General features: G+C 38.0%; 1 long non-coding RNA gene across 1 annotated transcript in view; it reads right to left on the bottom strand.

Moving 5' to 3' along the window:
* Positions 1-14,772, bottom strand: part of LOC113120814 (uncharacterized) — a 53,303-nt gene extending 38,531 nt beyond the window's left edge. Inside the window, exon 1 of the long non-coding RNA XR_003294656.1 lies at positions 14,369-14,772. This is a non-coding gene — a long non-coding RNA (uncharacterized LOC113120814). The remainder of the gene's footprint in view (positions 1-14,368) is intronic.
* Positions 14,773-14,987: the final 215 nt, after the last annotated feature.

The raw sequence follows: 14,987 nt of genomic DNA, 5'->3' as shown, positions 1-14,987 counted from the left end.
CCCTGCAGACACTGACCAGACTGATTTATTCTGCTTCTAACAATGCAGCCCACCTAACCACACCTCTTTTCTCAGTCTTTCTCTTCTCCGCAGTCTCCAGCTGTCCGTCATCATACCTCTACATCAGTGTGTCCCTCCCTCTCTGATGGTGCCTCAGTCTCTGTGTACACTGTGCATTTTTTTCTGTCCTTAAAGACGGCTGCTTGTTAGATTGTACAATACAAGAGTGCTGAGATATGGTCAAAACAAAGGCACATCAATTCCAAATCATATAAGACAACATGCATTTAAAATAATCATCCAATTAATCAGCTATCAGTGGGTGGACAATTATGCCCTACAATCAAAGGATTTTTTTATGATACCAAAATGTGTCTCAGTTGGCAAAATGGTGTGGAAAAAACCGCACAGTATGCACCAGGGCTTAAGGCAGTCTGGCAGTTTCAGCTGGTGCCAGGATATTTCAATAACGGGTTGCAAGAAAGCAAGTGTGTGTGTGTGTGTGTGTGTGTGTGTGTGTGTTACCCTGGTTTGATCATAGGCCTATGGCACCCCTATGAGGCAGACAGTTGTATTACACATTCTATGGGGGTGGAGAGAGAGAGAGAGAGAGAAAGAAAGAGAGGAGAGAGGGATGATGAAATCCTGGCTGCTTTTCAGCAACGAACTGTACAGTGAGATCATCCCTTTTCTCTATACATCCAGCCTCGCAGACGCGCTCGCTCGCTCGCTCCCGCCATTATGCAAGCGAGAAACAGATGGAGAGAGATGCGAGGGAGGCGGGGGCGAGAGAACAGGGTCGACGGGGTGCTGCAGGGCTTTACAAGGACACCTGAAACACGCAGGCTACTGTCTGGAATGCTTCATATGCCTTCACATTTATACATGCACATTTAGCTCATGCTATATAAATAAATATTGATTTTCCCAGCACTCATGCAGTTAGCTCAAGTTCCAGACAGTGGCTCTAAGTAACGAATATTAGCAACCAGTTTAAAAAAATAAAAATAAGAAAAAAATAAGAAATGTTTAAATAAATTTGAATTAAAAATTTTGAAATTAATCTCATTGGGGCAAAAACTATTTCACAATAACATCTTAATAATTATGAATAAATTATATATACAAAAATTACAATTATAAATTTATAAATTAATTATCCTATATAATACTTTTAATATATATATATATATATATATATATATATATATATATATATATATATATATATACACACACACACATACACACATATACACATACATACACACACACAGACAAGGTGATGGATTCTTGACAAAAACTGACAAATACATTATTAAAATTTTAAACCATAAGATGTCTATTATAGATAGCAAATAACAAACGTGTTTTGCCAAAGATGCAATTTTCAACATCCTGCATAATTACTTGAATTTCAGATAATTTATTTCAGTTTGTATTTATCAAGATAACAAAATAAAAATAGATAAAAAAATAAATAAATTAATAACAACGGGTGGCCAGGCAGCACACAAACAGATATTCAAGCAATCAAAAATGTCACTGTATTATAAAAAAAATTATCAATTAAAACATTATGACAGTTTAAGAAATTTAGGATTTAAAATGGGGGTTTAAAGGTTGTAAAACATATACTTAATGTGTAGAACAAAGCCGAAACCCAGGTGCAATGAACAAAGAATTCCAGCTCTGGCTGAAAAGTGTATTACACAACCTCAGAGCTGTACAATAAAGAGGCGCTGCAGGATTGGCTGAGATGAGCTTATGTCTGACTCCAGGTAATAAACCCATTGAACCTATTTCTCTCTCTCTCTCTCTCCCTCTCTCCATCTCAAATGCACACACATGCACTGGAGCGCACATACACACACACACATACACATACACGCACCTTCTCTTTTGTACAGACAAAGCCACCGTCGTTTTCCCTTACTCTCCTTCGTACTCTCCTGTTTTCCACTCTCTCCATAGACTGTTAACCTTGATGCTCTTTCAGCCAGAAGGCCAGCACTACAGTATGGAGTTCATTAAAAAAAAAAAAAAAAAAAAAGCATGTTAGGACACACACACAGCCTCGGCAACAAAGAAAATGTACAGTACAGGCTCACTGCGGGGCTTTTCAATGGATTCGGCATGAAAGCGCCAGGAATCATTAATCACCAGCAAGACCGGAGATATGAATTCATTGAGCGCGTCACAGAGGGGTCATCTCAGTCATTCAGCGGCATGAGGAGGGACGTTTCCTCAGCATTCCCACGACATCCGTGTAGGATTCCCAAACCTTACCACACACGGAGCCCGAACCGAACTCCGCATACCTAACAAAGGTAGACGGCTCCCAGCATACGGGAGGGAACCCGCTCCTGTCCGATCAAGTCAAAGCAAACGTCTGTCCCCGCACAATCACTCAGTATGGGAGAAGACAAGAGACGAAATTACCAAGCACAACCAATTAAACAACACAATTGCTTAAAGAAGGAGAAAGACAGAGAGGAGGAAAAGAATAGAAACGCAGAAATCCTTTCTTTTGTCACAGCCATGTTTGAAGCCTTTGTGATCATGGAAATGTTTCAGGTTTAAGTGAATAGACAGTGACGGGTGAGCAGAGTAGCGGGGCACATGAATTACCCCGGGAGGGGCGGCGAATGGCCAGAACAATGGCAGAGCGCCGGTTTGGGTTGGAGCTCTATTTGTGTGGCAGATGGATGCTGCTTTGCGTAATTTGTGTGCTGTACATGATAAGGGGCCCAGTTGGGATTGGGTATTTCCACTGTCCAATCGCACATTGCACATACTGAGCCTGCCAGGTTCGAAGCACCTCACACACTGAAAAACATCAGTCGTATCAGAAGTGAGAATGCCTGCAAAAGGGGGGGGGGGGGGGGGGGGGAAGAAGAAGAGAGACACATACAGAAACCCTAATGAGTTCAGACAAGGCTTCTCCTCACGGCGCTGCCGTTTGGTAGCCGAGCTAAGGTTTTGCTGTCATTTCCATATCATTACACAATCATTGTTGCTGGATGTCTTCAGAGGTCCGGCTCCACGGCTGCTGTTGCTTATTAGGAGGCCCTGAGGTCGTCCCGCTTGCCTCTGCCCTACACACAGCGCACTGTTCGTACCAGCGTTGTAGGTGGGTGAGGCGGGGGGCCAATCACCCACAGTAGTTCCCAGGAGCGAAGTGCCGTGGGCCCCCGAGATCCCCCTCAGGGGTAGAGGCATCTGGATAGGGCGAGGAGGGGGCTCACTATTGTCAAAAGCCATCAGATCTCAATATAAAGCACAGAACTCAAGCAAAATCCTTCAGAGCGCCATTTTTACATTTTTTGGTTATTTGGCTCCCTTGAATTGGACAATGCATGTCTCATGTTTTGAAGAAAATAGTTCAGCATCATGTTGCAACACAAAATATATATATTTTTAAAAAATGCTCTGCCTTTTCTTTGATGATGCAAGGAATTGAGAACTGGGTCAAGCTGTATAATATCAAGAAAGTAAAAAGTGGTCTATATTAACAAATCATTCTATTGTGCTGAATTAGGGATGTTCATTTTGGTTATTTCTCCTTACCAACAGCTGACGCTCCTTAATCGATTATTAACCATTAACCAACAAGATTATTTTAAAGTAGAATAGAATTACGTTAGTGTCTGTAACTCTTTTTAAATACTAACATTTGTTTTCCAGGGATTCATTATATATGCGCAAAAAGCTGCAAACAACAGAACATGAAGATTCACATGGTCATATCACGCACATGCATCACTTCAGCAAGCAGAGAAAAACATAAAGCTAGGCTGTATCTAACGAATAAATAGGCCTATATAAGAAATATATTTTAACTTAATAAAATTAACAAAGCAAATGAAAAAACTGTACAACAAAACGGATAGTCTAGTATGCAGAGTTTCAGTTCATGCATTGTTGTGGTGCATGCGCAAAAGGAAACCAAGACGGCAGAAAGCAGCATCTTATTTTTCTTTATTTTATAAAAGCACAAAGATTTGTTTTTATTGTGAATGTACACAAATAAAAGCAAACCTTTTACAGTTAAGATTATCTGTATTACTAGGAAAAGTAGTTGTTTCCATTGTTATAAGGAAAAATAAAAAAATTCAAGCTCCGGCGCTGCACAGTTGAGCATTGCTAACTTGACAATGCAGCCTGTTCATCCTAATAAAATAGAGTCAGTCAAACATATGGAAAAAAAACACAGTGCTCAGTTTAAATATGTAGTAAAATCTGTTGACAAATTTTGTTTTAGATAGATATTGGAACGAGAGTGAAGTACAAAACCAGGTTTACATTAATAATATTTTGGCATTCAAATACATCGTGAATACGGAAACAAATAGGATTTGTGTCTAATTAATTAATTTTGGCTTGTCCTATATAGCTATAGCTTTTTACGTTTTTAATTCTTGTTCTTTTCTGAATACTGTAAAAAAAATTATAATTTGCTGTGGGGTGAAGGAAACTAAAATAGTAAAGCCTATATGTTTATAATGTTTGTAAACAGTACGCATCGCAATTAGGCCTATTTCTGAATTCAATAATAAAATGCAACATAGGCTACGCAATGTGTTTTTTTTTCTCTCAAATTTATTTGATTTAATTTTATAGGTCTACGTATAGTGCATTTAATCATGCAGCAAACATTTTAAAATATTTTGATTAGTAACTAGGAAAAAAAGACTTTTAAACCTTTTAACTGATTGTATTAATCGGTCAAAATTCTTACTCTCTGTTAACGGTTAACCAGTTGAAATGAGCATCCCTATATATATATCAGAGGTGAGTGAATGCATGCTGATGGAGAGAAACCACTGTTCACCGTCAGCCATTAACAGACCATCCCAAACTCCCTTTCAAAGATGTCGTCACAAAGCTTATATAATCAACCAACATCACTGACTTGCTCTAATAATTTGACTCTTTTGTGCTGCAGATAATCAGTCAATCCCATAATCATGTTCCACCTGCAATAATCCACCTTCTACAGGAGTACCACCATTATTTGATTACATAATATGGAATAAATGTTACATCACTGCAGATGGTAAATAATTACAAAGCATAGCTCATATATTCTGGTGCAATTCGATGCAAACTTTTCATTCCCAACTAACATTTAACATTGCATTCCTTACCATAGTTCCCACCAAAATGACAGTCACTACAGTTATTGCGATGGCTGTAAAAATATAATAAATTAATAGTGAAACACAAAAATCTAAAGAGAAAAACGTTAATTTCAAAAGCCAGAGCCCTAAATGATCAAATCAAATATTTCAAAACAAGTAGTAGTAATAATATTGCTTAACTGTTCTCACTATATTCTCATTTTCATATACAGTACAGATCAAAAGTTTGGACACACCTTCTCATTCAAAGAGTTTTCTTTATTTTCATGACTATGAAAATTGTAGATTTTGTCAAAAAATATCAAAAATGTAAAAAAAAAAAAAAAAACGTTTTTTTTCCTGAATAGCATTTTTTGGATAATAAAATAGCATAAAATACAAAGTAACATTATTAATTTCCCAGTCATTCTTCACCAGCATAAGACAATTCATATACCAGGTGACATTATGATAAACTACATCACCTTATCACAGGACATGATCCAAATGTTTGCAGGCTAGACAGAATAAAAGGATAAGGAAACCAAGAGACAGAAAAGGATAAAGAGAAACAATAATCCATAAATCAAAGCACATAAGACACCATGAGAGCGTGACGCTAATGTTTGAGCCATGAGATCTGCATCGTTGCTTGAGAGAGCTCTCTGTTCAGACACCCAATTAGCCAATCAGCAGCCACAGCTCCGCAGGCCTGTAGATTCTAATTGGCAGCTTCCTCCTCCCTTTGCTTAACACGTTTTGTTTTTGTGCAGTCAGAGGAAGGAAAGACTTGTCTGCTTCAACACACGAGTGTGAAACTCACCGGCCCTTGCAAAACAATGCAGCTGCTGATCTGCATATGACAGGGCCAATTTAAATAAAGAGTGCATATGTAAAACAGGGGGAGGAGTGGGCACTTTGTTAAAGTTATCCTAATTAGAGCAGAGAGCTGTCGGCCAATCAAAGGCCTGCTGTTGTGGCACACAACAGAAATGTAAAAAATAAAATAAAATAAAAAAAGACAAATATTGCGATAGCTGTAGATTATCACGGATATTATGAACAAAGCAATAACACTCAGGTTCTGTTTGGGGTCAAAGCTTCAGTAAAAGCTGCTAAATTTATTTTAGTATATTAAAATAATTTAGAGGGAATAATACTTAAATTTTGAAATTACTACCGAGTAATTAAATGTCAATTCAAACCAGAAGTCTGTTTTCAGTACTCTGCCATTCCTTTTTATTTTTTTATTTTTTTTAAGAAATTACTTTAAATTGATCTAAAGTGACAATAAATACATTTACATTGTTCCAAAATATGTATATTTCAAATAAATGCTATTCTTTTTATTCTTCCTGAAAAATAAGTGTTTTAAAAAGCGATGATAATATGAACTGTTTCTTGAGAACTAAATCAACATATTAGAAAGATTACTGAAGGATCATGTGACACTGAAGACTGGAGTAATGACTGCTAAAAGTTCAGCATTGTCACGACAGAAATACATTTCATTTTAAAATAGAAAACAGGCCTTATAAATTGTAATAATATTTCACAAGATAACTGTATTTCTATCAAATAAATGGATCCTTAAGAGACTTTTTCAAATATGTAAAAAAAAAAAAACTGACTTTTGATTTGACGGTTTTACAAAACTGTGACATTTTAATATATTTTAATAATATATTACTCATTAAATATTTATGAATTCAATTAGTAGTTTGGCTTCCACCATTTCTGTGTCTTCATCTGTTCATTATTAATTTTCTGAACAAAGATAAAATCAAAAACGTGGTAGATTAGACATAAAACAATCCTATTATTCTAAATAAATCACACTAATGTCTGGAAGAAGACCAAAGACAAAGAAGTCAAACATGCCAAACATAAGGGTTGAACTTTTCAAAAGACATGCAAACATATATATAGACCACCCCAATTATCATGACTCCTGTGGAATGTAGCGTTACCCCCAACCCCCCCCCCCCCCCCCAAAAAAAAAACTACTCTGGGGTCTCCCCTCAAAAGCTGAAAAAGAGAAGGGAAACCTTTCTTCCTCTTTGTCCATTAAAACCTGAGAAACACACTGAGGAAATATCCTGCCCTGGAACCATTTTGCAATGCTTTTGATCATAGAAACTTCTTACCGAGATGGGGTCCAGGAGGAGACCCGGGCAGATTTGTCCTATTTATGCAGTTCAAATTCCGGTTTCAAACAAAGAGGCTGAAAAAAGCAAGCCTGCGGCCATTAGGTCTACAATTTGCCCCAGTCAGTCAGACAGGCATCTGCCTCTGGGAATGTTTGGTGTGTAAATTACGCGTTACCTCGAAAGCATGTTCCAATTCCTCAAAGTCATGTTTCCCCAGAGGCGTATTTAAGATGTGAAGAACTTCCCACTACAACAATAACACGACCCCCATGAGCATGAGGCCTTTATGAAGTGTGCAGATGCCACACATCATCACTCCAACAAAAAGGATCCACTTCAACATCACACAAGAGTGTTTGTGACTCACTGTAAATGGGAGCATTGTGTGTGAGCATGAATGAAACTGACCTGATTCTCAGACACTTTGGATCTGGTCCCAATATATCTCCACAGCACTAGCCTTCATTCGAGAGGTCATGTATGGATATATAGATCAAAAACCTGCTTAATAAGATGGTATTTCCTGTGTTCCTGTAACACAGATACACATATTCACATGGTTTGGGGCAATTTAACAGTAAGCGTAATTTATGGGCTCCAAGATGTTCCTCATTGCGAACGCTCCGTGTGTATTTTACCCACCGTAGCATGTGTTTTTGATGAGCAAATATAGATCCGAATTTCAAATAAAAGTAATGGCGAGCAGACGCTGTGTAGGTGGGAGAGCATTCCTGAGGGTTGAGGTAAAGAGGAAGCGGAATTAAAGATATCCCGGTCGGCTGGCTTGGCTCCAGGTGTGTGAACCAGCGGGAGCCCCTCGCGAACGGTTAACGGAGCAGATGAACGGCAGGGGGCGCTGGGCGCAGCGGATCCCGGTGACATTTCAAGCAGGAGGCCGTTTCAGCACAAGACACGATGATTAATGACTAGCATTATCCCTACTGAGAGAAAACACACCACTCGCAGCCCCCCCAAAATATACATGTGCCTCTTCCTCCAAAAATAAAGGGATGAAAAGAACAAGTGTGGGGACGTTCTACTCCCTTCATCCTCTCGGCTCCATGAGTACTGTGGGTAAACTCACACATATGGCACATCTGAGGGTAATCATCTCACACACACTCTCCATTTATCTCGCAGAAGAGATATTTATTACTTTGTCTAGAGAGAAGATTGTGTGTCACTGAGCTGAGCTACGGGGTAAAACAGACACGGGATATGTTCAGAATGGAATCCTAACTTACAGCAAGAAATGTGTGAGAAACAGTATGTGAAAACAATAAAATGAGTTTAAAACACATTCTCAGTCATTAAGTGTGCATATACACAGATTTGAGCACGAAATCTGCCTCTTTTACGAAGAAATCATGATTCACCAATAACTCTCATACTAAAATTTAGGGCTGTCAAAACAAAATATGAATTTTGGATATTCAACGTTTTTTGTTGTTGTTGTTTTAAATCCACATTCGAATGCAAAAATTTTGCTTTAGAATATGAGTTCTACGTCAGCTGTCAGGCAGCCTTATCAGTGGCGCACGAAATGCAACGATGTAAGTGTCATTGCGTTTTAATGCTTTTGTTAGCCTATCCAGTTGAACACAGTAGATGCAGAACTGCTACAGTGTCATTCAATATATTGTGAAAAATGACCGCATCAGTGTGGAGAGGATGTTGTTTATGTAGAACCTGAAAAAAACTGTTCATACAGAACGCATTTTCATCACATTTTAATACGGGACATCTATCGGCAATGCACTCGCATCTCACCCAAGAGAGCGGTATACGAATTTAGTTTTTCAGTCATTTTGACAGCCATAATAAAATGTATTCAAAATTATGAAGTCGTATTTAGGAACAACTGAAACCACATGTATAAAATTTTCCTTTTTAGAAATTGATACACTTTATTTTACTAGTTTAGCATCTCATAAATAATGTTTGGGTAATTTTAATGTCAATTATGCATACATGTGTCAGATAATTGACGCTTGGCTGTGATCTGCTTTAAAAATGTTTCTAACAAATCCTACTTTAGTAATAGTTACTATTCACAATTTACTCTATTCTATATATCAAACAGTGTTGCCAAATAACATACTTTCTTTAAAAAAAAAAAAAAAACTTTAAATAAAAAAGACAGATAAGGTGCTTTGAAATGCAACAGTTCTTTCTAGCACACATTCAATCAATTTCACACATTATGAATTAATTAAAAAAATATATTTAAACAAAAAAACTTTGCATAGAAATTCCCGGTACCTATGGGATATTGTGCAAAGTTTGAGTTGGCAACAGTAACCAATGGGGTGGAACTTAGTGAAGGGTTGAAAGGGTAACTCACCACTGGAAAGATGGGCTTTTAATAAAACTTGGATGTCTATGCACTAGGGGTGTAACGATACGCGTATTCGTATTGAACCGTTCGGTACGACGCTTTCGGTTCGGTACGCGGTACGCATTATGTATACCGAACGGTTCGTTGGAGTAATTAATTATATTTGAAAAAAAAAAAAAAAGAGAGAGATAGAAATATAATGATATGCGTTCAACAAGGTAGCCCAATAACCCAAACAACGTAACAGGCAACGCCCCTGACACTCCCGAAGAAGAAAAAAACACCATCTTATATGTTTATGTTAGGCTACTCAGCAGGCGCTCGCTCACTCAGTACACGCTGAAGGCTCGTTGCAAAATAGCCAATGCGTTTAACAGACTAGAAATTAGAAGATCCTCCAATAACCAACAGGTCTGGTGTTTGGGTGCACTTTGGATTCCCTTTAAGCTATAATGGTGATGGCAAGAGAGCGCTCGGGCAGAAGCGCTCGGGCTCGCTCATGAGGCGTCAGTCTTTGCTAAGCAACAATGACGTGCTCTCTCCATGAGACGCGGAAATTTCAGCGAAGGATAAATGGATTTCCTGCTCTAAAAATCGCTTGCAGTAGCTCTGCTACTAAATTTATTTCAAAATTGCAATCCATATACAACTATGATCAGCTATTCCTTCATCTTGGCTGAGCTCTCAACCTTGTTACGGGAAAGGATGAAGCTGATTGGTTGGTTCTTGTCACATGACCCGCGGTGCGCTTGCGGCATTCTGAAAAGTTGAGATGTTTTTACATTTTGCTGTATCTAAAACGTATCGAACCGAACCGAACCGAACCGTGACATCAGTGTATCGTATCGAACCGAACCGTGAATTTTGTGAACCGTTACACCCCTACTATGCACTAAAAAGGCAAAAAAAATGTTTTACATGACAAAACAGAGAAAAGGGGCTATGAAATTCCCTTTTGCCAAAAACGTAATGAAATTTCAACACCCATAATACCCAGGGCTCCAATTGTCCGTGGGTGGGATTTTGTAGTTTTAACAAAAACACTAAAGCTGACAAACCAACCAGATCTGGGTGCAGGTAACACAGATAAAGTGTACACACTGTTCATTTGAAAGTACTACAGGTAAGGTTAAGGAAATCGGCAAACTTGTATTTTAACTGTTAAAATTAAAATTTAGAAGTCATTTAAACAAAACAGTACTTAATATTGCTTCCAGATCATTTATCACTTAAAATAAAAAAAAAGGTCAAGATGAGTGCACAATGTGTGTGTGTATGTGTGTGTGGGGCTCCCACTTTACTCTTAAATCAACAGTTCACCAAATCTGTCCGATGAAGAAACAAACTGAACCACATCTTGGATGGCCTGAAGCGGAGAACATTTTCCGCATATTTTAGTTTTTAGGTGAACTACTCCTTTAATGCTTTTTGCCCTTCCTATAGGATGTGAACTCTCTTCCTCATTCATAAATCACATACACATTTATAAACGCTGACTGAGTATACAGAACTATATATGAAAAACCCAAATGACAGATGTTAATGGTACAGTAACAGGTTTGTAAATCTTCCTTCTGTCTCCGGTACCCGGGTGAGGCGTTTCCACAGCAGATTGATTTCATTAGAGTATGCTGTTGTGTGGGTGCAACCTAATGCGTGCTAAAGTGTGGCCGATCAATGAGGATAGAGACTGCGCTAGGATTTCGCTTTCTCAGCACACCGGAGGTGGCAGCTCAGTCTGTTCACTCTGACCTCCACAGGCCAGAGGACATCTGTCTGACCTGACTGATGACCAGCTGCTGTAGTTCTGCTACTGCAAAACGTGCGTACACTTTACTATATTAACTGCCCTCTTTTAAAGGATAGCTAACCAAAAATGTGTTTGCTCAGCCTTTATAAAGATTCAAATATGCATGACTTCCTTTCATCTGTGGAACACAAAAGAAGATATTCTGAAGGATGCTTTTGAGCTGTTATTCTTTTTTTCATACACTAAAAAAAGTATTTTCCAAAAATACCAGTGTTGCCAAGTCCGTGATTGTTTTTCATGTCCACAGGTCGAAGCGACCCCAATCCCAATAACGTGATATTTAGGCCCCAAAAATGTGAATTTTACCAATGGAACACCGCCAAAAAAAAATTATTTTATTGCCTGGAACAAAACGCAATTGGGCTAGTTTTGAGAAGCAATTGGGCAGGTTTTGTTTTGAGAACCTGGCAACCCTTATCTGAACGCACGTGCTGGATATATACTACTAATCACAGGAGCGCCTTTACTGAAAAGATGCGCATGAAAATCGCATTTGATTTTTTGCACAGCCCTACACGAGACTGGATCGACATAAAGGATGAGATAATGGTCACAGTAGTTTAATTTTTGGTTGAACTATCCCTTTAAGAATATAAGCATTTTTGAGGGTATAGCATTACAAGTAACACGAGTTAGAAAATCAGATTAATTTTTTCAATTAATTAATAGAAAGTTATTACATTTAAATTTAAAGAAAATATCTGATTTACTTTTTCAAATTATTAATGCAAGTTACTTTGTTTTCCCAATTATTCCCTGATGTCTCTCCGGTCTCAGTGTTGAGAGAAATCGGGAGTGAGGTGCAGAGGCACTTCCTCCAGACCAAGGCTTTTTATTAAAAATAAATAAGCAACAAGCCCTGTTTTGGTGACAAAATGTAGAGTAATGCATTACTTTGCATAAAAAGTAACTATAAATGGAATTAGTCCATTTTTAGGGAGTAACCCAATATTGTAAAGCATTACTTTTAAAAGGAACTTTTCCCAACACTGAACATAATAGGTGCTTATCAGTATAACAGAAGTTAATTGGCAGGTGAGCTAAACATAATGCATAACATACAGTCAGCCAGACATTGACGTAAAATAAATCCTGATATGATCATCAGTCTTGGATCACCTCGTAAGGGTCTTTAGTTTTCTGTGTGTGACGCAAGCCAGCATATCTCTTTGAAATGCGACTAAACATGACGAAACATGACTCTCAAAACGTCACACATGACTGAGCAGAGAGCACCTCTGACCTGGATCCACTACAGCATCATTTCAACCCTGACCTTAACGGATTGAGTTTGGACTTCATTGATCATCTGGCCAAAGCAATCTTTTGTGGTGACAGACATTCCGGTCTCAAAAGGTTGCAGAAAGGTCCAATAATACCAGTGACCTCTCACCTTCATGACTGGCCATGGAGTTTGGTTTAATCAAGTGACTGGACTTTGCATCGGATGACAGCAGTTGGTGGAGCTCATGAGAAAACAGCTCATCACTCATCATTGATGTTTTGATCTGTTCGATCATCGGTTCATCAGTTAAAGAGAAGGCACAAAGGGAAAAAGGTATGTTTGGAATGGCATACTACATACGTTTGGGGGAAGGAGGGAATATGCATATTTTCTATTCACTTGGGACAACTAAACATTTACATTTGGCAAAAATGTGCAGTATACTGCAAACTATGGGACACTGTATCCCAAAATGCATTTCATACTACAATTGCATCATAGAGCATAGGACTTTGTTTCCCAAAAGTGTTGAATGCTATTTATAAAGCAAATTAGTGGCAATGGTTTCTAAGACCAAGACAGGCACAATTTATATATGGATATACAATAAGTAGTACACTTAATATGCCATTCCAAACAAGGGCTGCATCCAAAATCACCCCTATATACCCTCTTTTACTATTCTACATTATTTCTCTCCAGTCCTCTATAGGGGGTGAATGAAAACAAGTGAGTGAATTTGGACACTTAGCTAACTGTCAAATTCTAATAACGAAATAAAATGAAACTAAAAATAAATTTAAAAAGTATCCTACGCCTGCAAGATTCCATTGTGAACAGCATTTACTGTTACCCAACTATCACAGTGGATTATGGGTATTCACTAGCCATTGAGTGTACATCGGCTATAAAATCATTGTTACTGTGCATTATGGGATTTAACGAGTGCACTCCATAACATCCACTTTGGTTTCTGGCACCACTACAAATAGCTGTCCCTCCCTCAAATAGGGCATTATTCTGTATATGGGTATTGAGGTGATTTATGGATACTGATATATGACATATTTCATGAACACTTGGTTAGAAAGTGCAAGTGATATTTTCACACTATATAATGAAATGAACTACCAAACACAAACAAACAGCCTTCAATTCCACACAAAGCTGCAAGGAATGAGTGCACAACAAAAACAGCAGTGGCTGACAGTTGAAAAGAAAAGAAAAAAGCTGATATGAAAAACTCAGAGATGTAGTGCAGACAGAGAGTGATGACTGAAAATGTTCATATTCATTCATACGCAGGAAATGATCTGTCGTGTAGGTCTAGTGCAGCACTGACCCTTGTGCCTCTGACATGAAATCTGTTAACAACCGCCTCACATGCTTTATAGGTGTCACTGGGAAAACCATATAAAAACGGGCAACGTCGACGATGAAAAATCACAAACATCATCTTCTCAGAACAGTAAACGAGACGCCTTCACTGCTTGTTGAAAACTTTGTGTATTTAACTTAGTACTCCTAAGGTTGATCAGTTCCACTCTGGTGATCGACTGAAAGGCCTGACATGTGTGACATGACTAGGCCAGGCTCCGTTTTAATCAGCTGGATCTCACTAGAAGTCCGTGCACTACTGTTCAGAATTTGCTATTTCTAAAGTGGTTCCATTGTCAAATCGTAAACATCCCCACAAAGAAAAATAAACGAACATCAACTTACCAGTGACGTTGTCGTGTCTCGAGCCATAGCTAATGAAAACAAGCCATAATGCATGATGGCAACAAAGATTGTTAACAAATAAAAAATAATTAAAGTTATATGAAACGATATCACTTCTGAGGCATTATACAACGATGTTGATAATAACCATTAGCGTTTTAATGCACAAAGTAGTCTGATTCAAAGTAACGTTCGACTGATTCGGGACTCGGGAGTCGAATGACTGTGTCCTCTATTATTTTGATTATCCGAATGAAATGAATCCTTTAAACATGTTCACCTAAACGAATCTTTCTGTAGGTTACGTCACTATACCGGTAGGTGGCGACCAACGAGTCAAAGACTCGGATTCGTTTAAAAACAACATGTATTTTTAACAACCAAACAGCGTTAATTTAAAAGACTAAAATAAAAAAAAACTGCAGATAAATGATAACAATGATCAAGGTGACTCTTTCTATAAGATTAATTTCTATAAACCTGAAATCTTACTAAGAATTGATTCTAGAAAAAAAGTTAATAAATATATTGGAACAGGCTACCTGAAATCTATAAATCAAATCTAGATTCTAGAACCAATAAAAATATTTTACCAAAAGCATCTTACAGGCCTATCTAA

The sequence above is a fragment of the Carassius auratus genome, chromosome 20 (genome assembly GCF_003368295.1).
Source record: "Carassius auratus strain Wakin chromosome 20, ASM336829v1, whole genome shotgun sequence".
NCBI classification, from domain to species: Eukaryota; Metazoa; Chordata; class Actinopteri; order Cypriniformes; family Cyprinidae; genus Carassius; species Carassius auratus.
This window is presented reverse-complemented; position numbering and strand designations above follow the sequence as displayed.